Consider the following 12,586-nt stretch of genomic DNA (forward strand, 5'->3'; position numbering starts at 1 on the left):
TCGTTTTGTAGCTTCGTTGTGATTCTGACGTGGTCGTGAGAGGAGGCGGGCATGGAACGACCTGCCATGCCACCTCGACTGGAGGACCCCGGGACTGTGCGTCTTCACGTTTCCGTTTCAGAATGAGAAATGCCAGTTATGTAACTGCTGCCTCATCAGTGGCGTGTTGCATGCACCAAGCACGTGACAAGGGACCGAGAGCTTCGAGAGGCTCTCCGTATGTCCTGGGTACGAGGACGGGGGTGGGGGGGGGCATTCAGGACGAACTGACAGCGAAGTGCACGGTGGGTGCGGCCCTGGCGGCTGTGGTCTGTCTGCTTTCTGCTGGGGTTCCCCGTGTTCTCGCTGGCACCCACCTGTCCCCATGGCTTGGCCCGATGCAGGGCTGCCAACTCGGTCAGCCACAGAGCTGTGCAGTGAGACGGCTTCACCGAGAAGCGGAGGCGCAGCTGCGTGAGCGCGCAGGTGGCCGGCTCCGGCGGCAGCGCGCAGGTAGACGATAGATGGGTAGATCGACATTTATGAAAACAAAATGTTGCTGCCCTGTCAGACCCTGACACCTGCTGGCAGTCAGCGATGGCTACGAGTGCCTCATTCCCGCGACCGGAAGCTCCCCATGGCCCATGAAGTGGCTTGTTGTCCGTGCGCTGTCTTGCGTAGGAGATTTTTGGCTGAGCTTGAGAACCGGTGGCGAGGCATGCATTTTATTTGAACTAGGAAATAAGGATTGTGTACATTTTCTCCAGTCCATTTCTTGTTTTAATAACTTAAGAATCGCCACGCTTGCAAAAATGCCCCCAGTGCTTAAAGGTGCAGGTGTAATCATGGTGGCAGAGGAGTAGCAGGGATCAGGACGAGGCATGGGGGCGTCTGCAGCCAGACACACGCCCTCCGGGGCGACATCCGAGGGGAACGCTACGTGTGCGGTCTTCGCTTTGGAGTAAAACAATTTCCAAGAAAGAAAACATTTGTTAATCAAAAGTTACCAGTGTCATGCCTTTATCCATCTATCTATCTATCTATCTATCTATCTATCTATCTATCTATCTATCTATCACATGCACTTTATCTAGATATTTCTGGTTTTAATCCCTCAGCGTCTGTGAACACTTCTGAAGTCAATCTCTGTTTTCTGGGTTAATCAAAGAAATCGAGTGTACTGCAGATCAAATCTCGGGCAAACGTTTACGTTTCTGCGTATGGCCCTGCTGTTCAGATTCACTTGAAATCACATACATCAAACCAGGCCAGAGCTGGGCGTTACAGCATCTGGTTCCTTTATTTATGGGGAGACTCAGCCCAGAGATGGAGGAGAATTCCATCAAGCAGACCGGTCAGCCGGGGCGGCGCCAGGGCCAGGACCAGCCCACGCCTCCTGCTCGCTGCAGACCCCGGTAATTAGGCAGCGTCTGTGGGTTCCATGTGCCATCCGCCCCACGAGGCCTCCTTCCTCCTCCTTCCTCACCTGCAGAAACCTGGAAGCCGGGCAGATCAAAGCTCTCGGGGCCCCCAGCCAACATTCTTTTCGGTTCTGAAAATAGATACCACGTTCTCCGGTGGAACTTCCTACAACGTTTTCACAGCCTGAAATGTTTTTGGCAGGGCACTTTTACCCCACGTGATAGTTTTCTGGTCCGGGGCATCTTTTCAGAAGAAAGTGCTTCGTCCCACGTGGGTGGAAGGAGGTGGGCTGGCCCGTGACCCAGGAGGACGGGGAGCAGACACATGCCCCTCCTCCCCTGCCCCGTGTGTTTCCACATCACTCGAGGGGCGGGGATGGGGTGGGGTCGCCAACAGCGGGTCACCAATAGGAAAGAAATGAACGAGGTTGTTCTAATAGTGGTTTTCATGGAACTTGACAAATCCAGTCCAAAGATGAGACCAAATATGAAAAGTTCAAGAATAAGTCTGAAAATTCAGAATAAGAAAAATGAGGAGGCTTTCCCCTCCAGATGCTAAGAATTTAAACGGCAATACCAATGAAGCGTGATTTTTGCCCCGGGACAGACGAATAGATCGCCGGCATGAAAGGTCCCAGACGCGCCCTGGATGACCCCTCAGAATGTGGTAGAGGAGGTTTTACGAATCGCTGGCAAATGGTCTTAGCATAGTCACTATTGACAGGTGAAAAAAAAAAGTACTAGAACGAAGCGCCAGCCTCGCACCGCACAGTGAGGCAACGTCTCGCGTCATGCTGCTGGCTCTCGCTAAACGTGAGGCCGGAAGAAATCTCTCGGTCTTTCGCAAATTAATCGCTGTCAACACCGAATTTCCTCTAACGCTGCCAGCCGGGCAGCGGCCTGGGGACTAAGTGGGACGCGGTTGTTACATGTGTTCTCGTTGCAGCTTGATGTCGTGTTTGGAGACGCACGATGCTTCAGCAGACACTCCAGGCCCGGGGAGCACAGCATCTAAGTTTGTGCAGGGTTTGCTCAAAACTTTAGCAGGGACAGGGCCGGGGCTGAGCTTAGGATAGGGCCACCGGAGACGGCTTCTAGCTCAGTGTCATTTGGCACATCGGCACTATGCAAGTGTGTTTTTTCATTAAATTGTGAATTCATCTAACAGTAGACGTTTGCTAAACGCGTGTGTGTTTTGGAGGCAGACAGGACGTTTGCTATAAGGATATGGGTTTCAAACTTGACTGCGCCACTTCCTGGGTATTTGGCCTTGAACAAGCTATATAATCTTGGTCAACTTCAGATTTTCTCAGCTACCAAATGAAGCAGGGGCTTGTGGGGTCCAAATGGGGTAGCAGGTAAGGCGCCCTGGCACCTAGCAGGGGCAAGACGAGCCATCCTCTCTCCCGCCCTCCCCCTTTCAACCCCACCCCCCCACGTTTCTTCGTCTTGTCTCTGTGCCTCGACTCTGTGGACGACTTGTCAATGGGACCCTGGACCGCTGGCCTCTTACGTCCTGGCGCTGGTCTGTGATCCCGGATACTTGGCCCACGAGGACTTGGGGCGCAGCAGAGGAGCAAGGAGCTGGTCGGGGAGTGCCGTGGGCAGTGGCTGGAGCCCGGCGTGGGGTGGGGTGGGCAGCGGTCCACAAGGGGTGCTGGGGTCCAGGGCCTCTCAGGCCATGGCGAGACGGCAGTGCCCTCCTTCAGGCCGCGAGGGGCCCACGGACATCTTTGAGAGGGAGCGACAAGGCGTGAGGACATTGGCGCCTCCAGGGGTCAGCGGGGAAGTGGCCGCCTCCAGGGGTCAGCGGGTCTCGGGGAAGGGTTCAGAACGGACCCAGGAGGCGCTTTTCTGGGCTGAAATCCACGGGACTGGGTGACCGAGAGAGCAGTTGGGGGAGGGGCAGGGCAGCACGGGAGTCAGGAACGCCCCGAAAACTGTTGGCTTTGGAAACCTGGCGACGGGCGAGGCACTCGGCGCGGCTCTCCCAGTGTGGCTCTCAGACCAGCAGCAGCAGCAGGGTCCCCCGGGCGCCCGCTGGAAGTGCGAGTCCTCTGGTTTGCTAGGGCCACGTCATCAGAAGCTGGGCCCGGGACTCAGCGCTGCCTTCACAAGCCCTCCAGGTGAATCCGCTCTGACCAGAGTCTGAGACCCCCGAGGCGGGGAGCACAGGTCGGGGGGCGAGTTTGAGTGGAAAGAGTGGTGTGCTGGGCTTTGCAGATGTTGGGGTTCGAGAGGGCCGCGAGACACCCAGGGGACTGTGCCCGGCATGCGGTCATTCCTGGACTGGTGAGCAAAGGAAATATCACATTTCTAGACAGAAATTTGCAAGACCCAGGTGTTTGGAATAAGTCACCCCAGATGTGCCTTGGTGATATGTGGATTATTTTGCGATAAAGGCAACTAAGACCCTGGGGCTGAGAGAAGCTTCGGCCCCACCCCCTTACCTGCCTGGGAGAGTTTGAATTAGGGGCCTCGCCCATAGCAGATGATCAGAGAGGACCTTTTTGACCCACCTGTAGGGCGGGGCAAACTGCTAATTACTGAGGTCTACTCTACTGATCATCCTGCAAGGCCCTCCCACCCTCCAAAGCCCCCAAGGGAGCATCCTTCAGCCTCAGAATGCCACACAGGCATTTTAACTTTCTGTCCCCGAAACTCTCATACATGTGGAGGTTCCCATACGTACATGTGGGATTGAGTTGGTTATTTTCTCTGGTTATTTCGTCTCATGCAGATTTAATTGTTAGACGGGGAAAAGGAACTTGAAGTGTAGAGCAAAGTTTCTTTCTCCCTCATATAAGTGTTGACTTTTTAGGAATTGGTTCATTTTTCCAGAATTTCTAATAGTGTTATTTTCTCGACCCACATGTAGAAAATCAGTTTAAAAAAATAGGCAATTTTGACACATTGCAAAGTTCCTTACTTGGTACTTTGGTTAGAACAGATATTAAAAAAAAAGAGAGAGAGAGAAAATAAAACTTTTATTTCCCGAGCATAATTAAAATGGTTGATTCAAATAATACTTTAATTTCTATCCTGGAAAAAAATATGTGAAAATGAACTTTAAAAACCGACTCAAACGAACAAGATATTTCTTCCTGACATTTCGGAAGGATATTTACACCCTGATGCCATTACACATTGCAATTATGTAATTGCACATTCTAATTGCACATTCTAATTACATGATCACACATGTTATGCTAATTATATAATTAGACTTAATGATAGCAATTGTGCAAATACATAGTATCAGAATCGAAATGAATAAATTAAAAAAAATTGGGTATGTGAGAATTATAAACTTTTTAAGATAACCTTCAAAACATTTAAAACGCTGGTGGTCATTTCAACTGGATTAACTGATATGAGTGGAATCTACCTCTTTCGTTTACTGCTGATGTCAAGCTCTGCGATTTTGCTGAAAGTTGACGAAAGTTAATGTGAATTGAAAAATCCTACAGGAGAACGATGGAGAAAGAGAAGCAACTGTTAGAGTAAACAGCATTTTAAACAGAGCAGAAAACGGTCTCTTTTCCATTCTCACTCATGTCTCCCTCCTGCTCTGACAGCCATCAAGATTTTAATCATATCTTTATTCCTGGGTTTTTGTCATTTAATTGCCAACTGTAAGAGTCAGCGAACTGGACGATTCACTGTAATTACTCTTCTCTTACATTTCCTCAGGATGGCATATCTTTAGATAGTATCTCGAAAGGCTGGAATGTTTATTTTCAATCATTTCAACAGATCTCGATCCTGGGAAAACAAGAGTTTGCTAATAGTTATTATTTTTTTCAATGTGGTGACTTGATCACTTTTGCTTATTTTTTCAGCCAGGGGCATTAACTGAGCAGAAAGCGTGCGGGCGTCCCCCCTCCCGCTGCGGGCTCTGACGCAAACGACCTGCGAGGGGCACATGTGCCTTTAGGGGCTGGTTTTCCAGCACCGAGCCACGCAGCACAGAGACAGAAACGTCATTAAAAAAAAAAAAAAAAAAGCCAGGAACTTTAATTGCATGTCCTCCCGAAGATTGACCACGATGGCTGGTTTAATTTCCCGAGGGCGCCCGGTTCGCCCGTCACGGGCGCGGAGACCGGCGGCTGGCAGAGAGGGCGGATTCATGCCCTTTTGGGCGCGCAGGGTAGCCTGGCGCTAGCAGTTGCTGCCCGCGCAGCAACCAGACCGAATCCCTCCTGCTTCGTCCTCTCCTCGTTAAGTCCCCCAGAGTGTCGCGCAGCTTCCGTCTTAGCCCCGCGTTTGTCCTGACCGGAGGGAGGCGGCAGGCCCCCTCTCTGCAGCCGGCTGCGCGCTCGCCCCGGGCGCCCGCGGGCACGTGGCCGGCAGCCGCGGCGTCTGCGCTTCCGCTTCCGGGCGGCCGGAGCGCGCACTGCGCAGGCGCAGCGCGGCGCACACCCCCGAGCGGGCCCTGCGCCCGGGGACTGCGCAGCCGAGCACGGCAGGGCCCCGCACCCCGGTGCTCGGTGCTCGAGAGGAGGGGTGCGGAGGCCTCTGGGGAGACCACCTGCCCCTCCGCGTCCTGAGGGATGAGCGGCTGGACCGCGAGTTTGAAGGAAGTGCCCGTGGGCGAAGGGAGCCCGACGCACCTGTGACCACACAGTGCGGGCACCTGGCTCGCGCACGCGAGCGGTTCGGTGCGGACGCCCCCTGCCCGGAACGACGCCCCCTGCACCACCCGCGGGTCCCCAGAACAGCCCAGACGCCACCTCTTTCCAGCAAGTCTTTGTCCAAATGACACCTTCTCAGTCCGGTCCAGACCTTTCCAAAACTGCATCTCCCATGTCTGCCTTACTCGTTTATTTTCATGTAATATTTCACCTTCTAACACATTATAAAGTTAACTTTTTAAAAATTTGCCATCTTCCGCCAGCCCACCCTGTGCGTCCCCGCCTCCCTTCCCCGTCACCGGGACACACACCCCGAGGGGAGGGAGTTCGCTTTGTTCATGTGCCTGGCCCCTGAGGCGGTCTGAGCGTGACCCCGGCGGGGCCAACGTCCTTCTGACTCAAGGTCCCCCATCCTTACGACGCTTGCCCCCCCCCTGCTCTGTCCTTGTCCCAGCTGCTCTGGCCCTTCTGCTAGGCTCTCTGGGGCCTTTTTGGCCTGCCCGAACCACTCAAAATGTCGATTTTCCCCTCATGATTAAGGAGAGAAATTGGACTGATACACTGTCAATATTAAGTCTGGATTTGTACTTTTTAAAAGAGATTTCCAGTTAGAATGAATGAAAGCGTTTAGTGGACTAGTTTCGCCCCTGCCCCTAACGACTGTGACTAGCTTCCAAGTGTCGGAGGAGACCAAAGCGTCCTTGTGGGCGTTGAAAGGGAGGCATTCACCCAGATGCTTCATGGGAACAGGAAGGGGTCCGACTTCCGAGAGTTTTTTCCCTTCTTCCGTCAAAAATGTGCTCTGTGAGAACCGGTGTGGTGCGGACCCCGCCACGCCCTCGGAGGGCAACGACTGTGGCTGGACCTCGGTCTCCGGCTTCAGCCTCCAGAACTGTGACTTCTGTTATTTAATCTGCACAGCGTGGTATTTTGATGCAGCGGCCCCAGGAAATGAGTCCAAAAACAAATTCATCTTTAATTAAAAAAATACCAGTGGACATGGTTCCATAGTGTAGTGGTCAGCACATCTGCTTTACACGCAGGTCCTGGGTTCGCCTCCAGTGGAGCCATGGTCTGTGGTCTACGGCCAAGCCACCCTGAACAAGCCTGATGTCTGATCTCGGAAGCTAAGCAGGGTCGGGCCTGGTTAGTACTTGGATGGGAGACCACCTAGGAAGACCAGGTGCTGTAGGTGTAAATAATAATAATAAAAATAAATAAAATAACATGCTAACAGGTATAGTTTCAACTATCACTCATCCCCGCAGTAAGAAGGGGTATAAAGTACTGGGTTTCTATTATTGATCAGGCATACACACCTGTCACTTTCAATTCAAAAAGAACCCAGCAAAACAGGTGTCATGCTCAGAAGTTTCCAGGTGGAGAAATTGAGTGACAGACGGTTAAGTCATCCGTGTGAGACTATACAAGCGGCTGGAGTGTCAGGTGGCCATCCACCTAGGTCCCTATGACTCCCTGGCTGTTGATCCGAGCTCCAAAGTGTTAACACTGGTCCCTGATCCCCCCTACGAGTCTAAGGAAATCAGGTGAGCATTTGTTGTTGTTGTTTTTTTTATTAATAAAGACCTGCTAAGGATTTTAAGAAGCTAAAACAAATGCTCAGTACAGAGAGGCCCGAAGGAGTGTTAAGAGACATCTGATTTAAAGGGCCGACGTGAGCTATGGGGTGTGTCTCCCCTGGTTCTATTAATCTGACAAGTCAAAATGCTGACCTCGGCGTTTTTTTAGGACACATTCTCGAGCCTTCAGGCATTCCTAGGAGTCTGATTCTGAGAGTAAGGATCGCCGCATCATGACAGCCAGCAGGTCCCAATGCCCACGGGGTGCCGGGCACTGTTCTAAGCATCCTAAGCATATCATATCATTAATACAACTGGCGCCTTGGAGACTCGTGAAGTTCGGCACCGTCTTGCCGACGGGACACGAGGTTCAGTGGCTGTCTCGCCCCCCACAAGTGGCGGTGCCTGGCAGACGGGTTGGGACTCAGGCCTCCCCGCCACCCGGGGACCGCGCCCTGCAGCAGCCCGGGCTCTGGGCTCCGGTGCCTTCAGGCTTGCGCTCCACTGGCAAATCCCGCATGCTCTGGGGACCTCAGGATTCCGTCTGCAGCGAGGAAACCTGTGGCCCCCCCACGCCCACCGCACAGCTGAGCGGGTCCGAGTTCACGGGCACGAGGGCCTTTTCTCAACGCAACAACATTTTGGCTCTTTTTTTAGACTGCGAAATGCTGCTACACGGGCATCATCAGGTCCATTACTGATCTCGCTCCCAGCCTCTCCTGCTGGCCTGCTAGCTGGGCTGTGGGGACCGTGGGCCTGAAGCTCTGTCACCCATGATTCTGAGTGCTGGTTACCTGAGCTGTCCTTGGCACTTAACCATGACCCAGACCCGTGACCTCTGGGGCGCCAAGGACAGCTTTCAATTCAGGTAAGCGGTGACTTAGAGGAAGAGGGTAAAGCCACAGTCCCACCTGGGGCTCCACTGACGACTGTACATTTTCAGTTTTAAAGTAAAAATAAGGAAAAGATGATCAGAAACAGAAGCTGATTTTATAACTGTACTATATGTACATATACAAATATATATATTTCTGAACTTATCTGAATTCATTGTGACATATAGTCTTAAATATATATCTGTATATTATAAAACATCTATATATAAAATATACATTCATGTATATTTTAAAAAACATATGTCTTGTTATCACCTGGAGCATCTATTCCATTTAAAAATCTCTTTCTAGGTTTAATCTCCTTGGGGTGCTTAGGTCTTCTGATTTTCTTATTTTCCGTATATGTATTTTTTTCCATATTTTTCTGTATATGTATAATTAACCCAATTGATCTGAAATTATAAAAAATAATTCTAAACATGCGAGTTTGATTTACACATTATTCTGGAGTCAAACACACACTCACACAACAAGTGAATACCTTATTCAGGTCCCATCCCCCAAACCCCCCACCCAATTTCTCATTAGTGCCATGAGTCAGACTCCAATAAGTACTTTCCACTTCTAAAATGTTCTAGTTGTTCATAATTTGAAATGAGTATTTTGTTCTAGCAGAAGCCACCACTTGCCTGCTAGTATTCCTGTGTTCTGTAGTTTGTTTGTTTTGGTTTTTGTGAAATGCTGCTGTTTAAAAAATCCTAGATATCTCGTTTGCACTATTTCAGCAGATTTTAACCAGCCAGAAGAAAAACATCTCATGCATAAGCTTTCTCAGTCCAAAGCAAACGTGGCGTGCACCAGCTCTGGGACCAGCATCGGAAAAGCAAACCAAAAGCTATTTAGTCCGGTCTGTGTGTGGCGGGCTGGGAGGGGATTAATGGAGCACTCAAATGGATTATAAAAAGCAAGGCCTTAAGTATTGGGACGGTTTAGCAATTGGTGTTCAAAAGTAAATGGTGAGGTCGTTTACTGGAGCAGGCGTGAGACTCACCAGTGCAGCGGGGAGACCACCCAGGAGGCGCAGACAGTCGGGCGGGCCTGGCTCCAGGGCCAGGCGGTGCCGTGTGCGGGGGCTGTCCCATTGCCTGCTTGCTTTCCGAGCCTGAGACACCGTCCGGAGGTCGGCTTTGTCTACTGGAGAGGCCCGGGGTTGCCCCCGGCCCGGGCGTGAGACAAACCTTTGTTCTTCAGTCCGTTCCGCTGTAATTATTCCCATTGCCTGGCCAGTAACTTCGCCAGCATTCTGAGAAAGCGTGTGAGACAAGGAGGGGTGTTCCAGGTGGCTTTTCAAGGAACGAGTGCCATACTAATTACCGACCGTGTTGTTATTGATTGTGTTAATGTTTAAACCCACTAACTTATTGCAATTAACTATGTTATTTCATGTAATAGTGAGCGCGTTGCTATTCTATGGTTCATATTAATGTTACATAATGCATTGCTGTATGTCCTATACATTATTAACATACATATCTGAACACGTATGTTAACGTATCACATGTTATCCGTGTTGACGGCATCCACTATTAATCGATACCATCACACAGCTCGATATTATCCGTTAACATATATCACATTAACACGTTATATTTAATCATAGTTACTTGTCAATTGTAATGAATCATTCATCGATCATATTATTAATCCTATTAATTACAGGTTGCCCCCGTTTAAGAAACCCTGATGAATATTTGTGACAGAGACGAAGGCACACGGGAGGTGACTTCTAACTCGGTCTCTGCCCTTTTCTTTCCTGGGGGACCCTGACCGCTTACGAACGGCGACGCGCGGAAACGGCCACTCCGGTGCCAGCTACACGCCAATCAGGCACGAAGATGTCGCCATCTTCAAAATTAAAAAAGATCAACATGAAAATGTGACTTAGTTAAAGACTTTCTCATTTTTACTGACTGCCTGCTCTGCGCGGCAGGGCGGCTCGGGGGCAGGCGCACGGGGCGGGGGTCCGGGGGGTCCGGGGACGGTCGCCCCCGCCCTGCTGCGGCGCCGGGCGCGCGCCCTTCCGCACCGGCTCTGGCGCTCCCGCGGGTCTGGGGGCGCGGGCGGGGGCGGGGTGCACTGCGGGTTACTGGACCGCAGCTGGCGCTCCCGGGGGTGCAGGTGAACATGCGTCCTCCTGGCTTCACCCCGACAGCTCTCCTTTTTTCCAGTTAAAATAACGCTGAAGATTATTCCCCAATAAAGGTTATTTTTGACGAAGAACGCATTCACGCTTTTGCATCGCCACGTCGACGCCACCTGAATTCCTCAGCACCACGCCGAGGCCGCAGTCCCCAGCGTCCATCGAGGTGCTCGCCTGCTCCAGCGGACCGCGGCGGAGCCCCTGGGCCCCCCACACCAGCGGCCCCTCCAGGGGCCTCTCTGGCTCTAAATGGACTCCCAGTCCCTCAGCGCATAGAGCAGTAAACATTACTCACAATTTATCTGGGAACGGTTGCTCAATTACGAATGCTGGGCGCACCCAGCATCTTTACGTGCATGTGGCCAATGAAGTGACCGTAAGTAATTCCGGACCGAAGGCCTCTGCGCACAGACGGTCCGCGGCCAACCGACGTCAGGGCTCGAACGCTCAAGCCGAGGAAGCGGCCTTCGAAGCCCCTGTCAGCTTGTAGACGAATTAGCTGCAGGCTTCGCGATTTTGTGGAAACAGTTTTCCCTCCACGTGAGATAGGTCTAAGATCGCTAAGCTTCCCGGAGTGCTCCGGGCACCGCTCTGGCCGTGAGCGCCCCGGAGCCCCGCGGGCGCGGGGGGCAGAGCCAGGCGGGGGCGGGGGACAGAGCCAGGCGGGCGTAGGGGACAGAGACACGTGGGCGCGGGGGACAGAGACGGGCGGGCAAGGGGGACAGAGACACGCGGGCGCGCGGGACAGAGCCCGGCGGGGTTGGGGGACAGAGCCCCCCGCGCGGCGGCGGGTGCCCCCTGGACCCCGGCCGGGCCGCCGGCGCCCACTCTGTCGCTCTGCCTGCGCCGCTGCCTCGCTCTCCCATTTAAACCGTTCTCGTCTTCAGTAGAAACCGTGAGAAACGCGTGCCGCGCGCGGGGCTCCCGGGGAGCGCGTCGGTGCTCACGGGCGGCTCGTCGGCCCCGCAGCCAGCGAGGCCCGCGGCGCCCGGGGCCTCCGCCTCCCGCTGCACCGAGCGTTGACGTGCGACGCCACGGTGCGCAGCGCCGACGTCCCTGGCGAAGGAGGTGGGTGGGGATGTGAGGCCCCGCGACCTAAGGCGTCGCCGACGACAGCCCGCCGCGTAGCGTCGCCAGGGAGACCACAGTGAGGCGGGGGCCCCGCCCCCCGGGCCGTGGACCGGCGCTGCCCCGGCCTGTGAGGGACCGGGCCGCACGAAGCTCCGCCCGCGTCTGCGGCCGCCCCGGCGCCCGCGTGGCCGCCTCAGCGCCGCCTCGGCGTGTCAGGCGCTCATAGGAGCGCGCGCCCAGGTGCCACGCGGGTTGGGGACCGCGGGTTAAGGTACGAAGCGGGTTTCTATGCAAAGCGAATTGGTAAAAACCGTGCAGCAGCTTGGCACGGAAAACAGGTCCGTTTATTATAATCTAGTTGTTACACGACTTGGAAAATGTCCTACAGCCTTGTATCTTTTAGTGAGTTATAGTGTCGCTCCCTAAAATTCAGGTGCGTGACCAGGTGACAATCTTTTAGCGTAGCTGGAACCTCTCCTTGGGCTTCGCTTCTGTTTCCTGTACATGCAGCTTTCAGTCCATTGTATGACAGTTGGTGAAAATTCGAATCGCTTAAAAACTAAAAATACAAATACGTTAAAATTAAACAAATCTTTCCGCGACGGGCCCGTCGGCCTCGCTGCGGCCGTGGACGGCGCGTGCGCGCATCTCCGCGTGGCTGGCCGCAGGCGCGTCTTCACTGCCCGCGGTGAGGGGCGCTCAGTTCGTTCCCACGTCCTGGCTGTGGCGAGCCACGCTGTGACGGACACGGGAACGGTGACATCTCTTCAGAACTCTGATTTTGATTCTTTTGGATCAACACCCAGAAACGGGCGTGCGGGTCACATGTTAGTTCTGTAGTTAATGTTTCGGGGAACCCTCTACC

The 12,586-nt window shown here is 53.1% G+C and overlaps 1 pseudogene; it reads left to right on the forward strand.

The window, feature by feature from the left end:
• Window positions 1-7,113: 7,113 nt before the first annotated feature.
• Window positions 7,114-7,229, forward strand: LOC118606155 (annotated as a pseudogene).
• Window positions 7,230-12,586: the final 5,357 nt, after the last annotated feature.

The sequence above is a fragment of the Rousettus aegyptiacus genome, unplaced genomic scaffold, assembly GCF_014176215.1.
Source record: "Rousettus aegyptiacus isolate mRouAeg1 unplaced genomic scaffold, mRouAeg1.p scaffold_m13_p_7, whole genome shotgun sequence".
NCBI classification, from domain to species: Eukaryota; Metazoa; Chordata; class Mammalia; order Chiroptera; family Pteropodidae; genus Rousettus; species Rousettus aegyptiacus.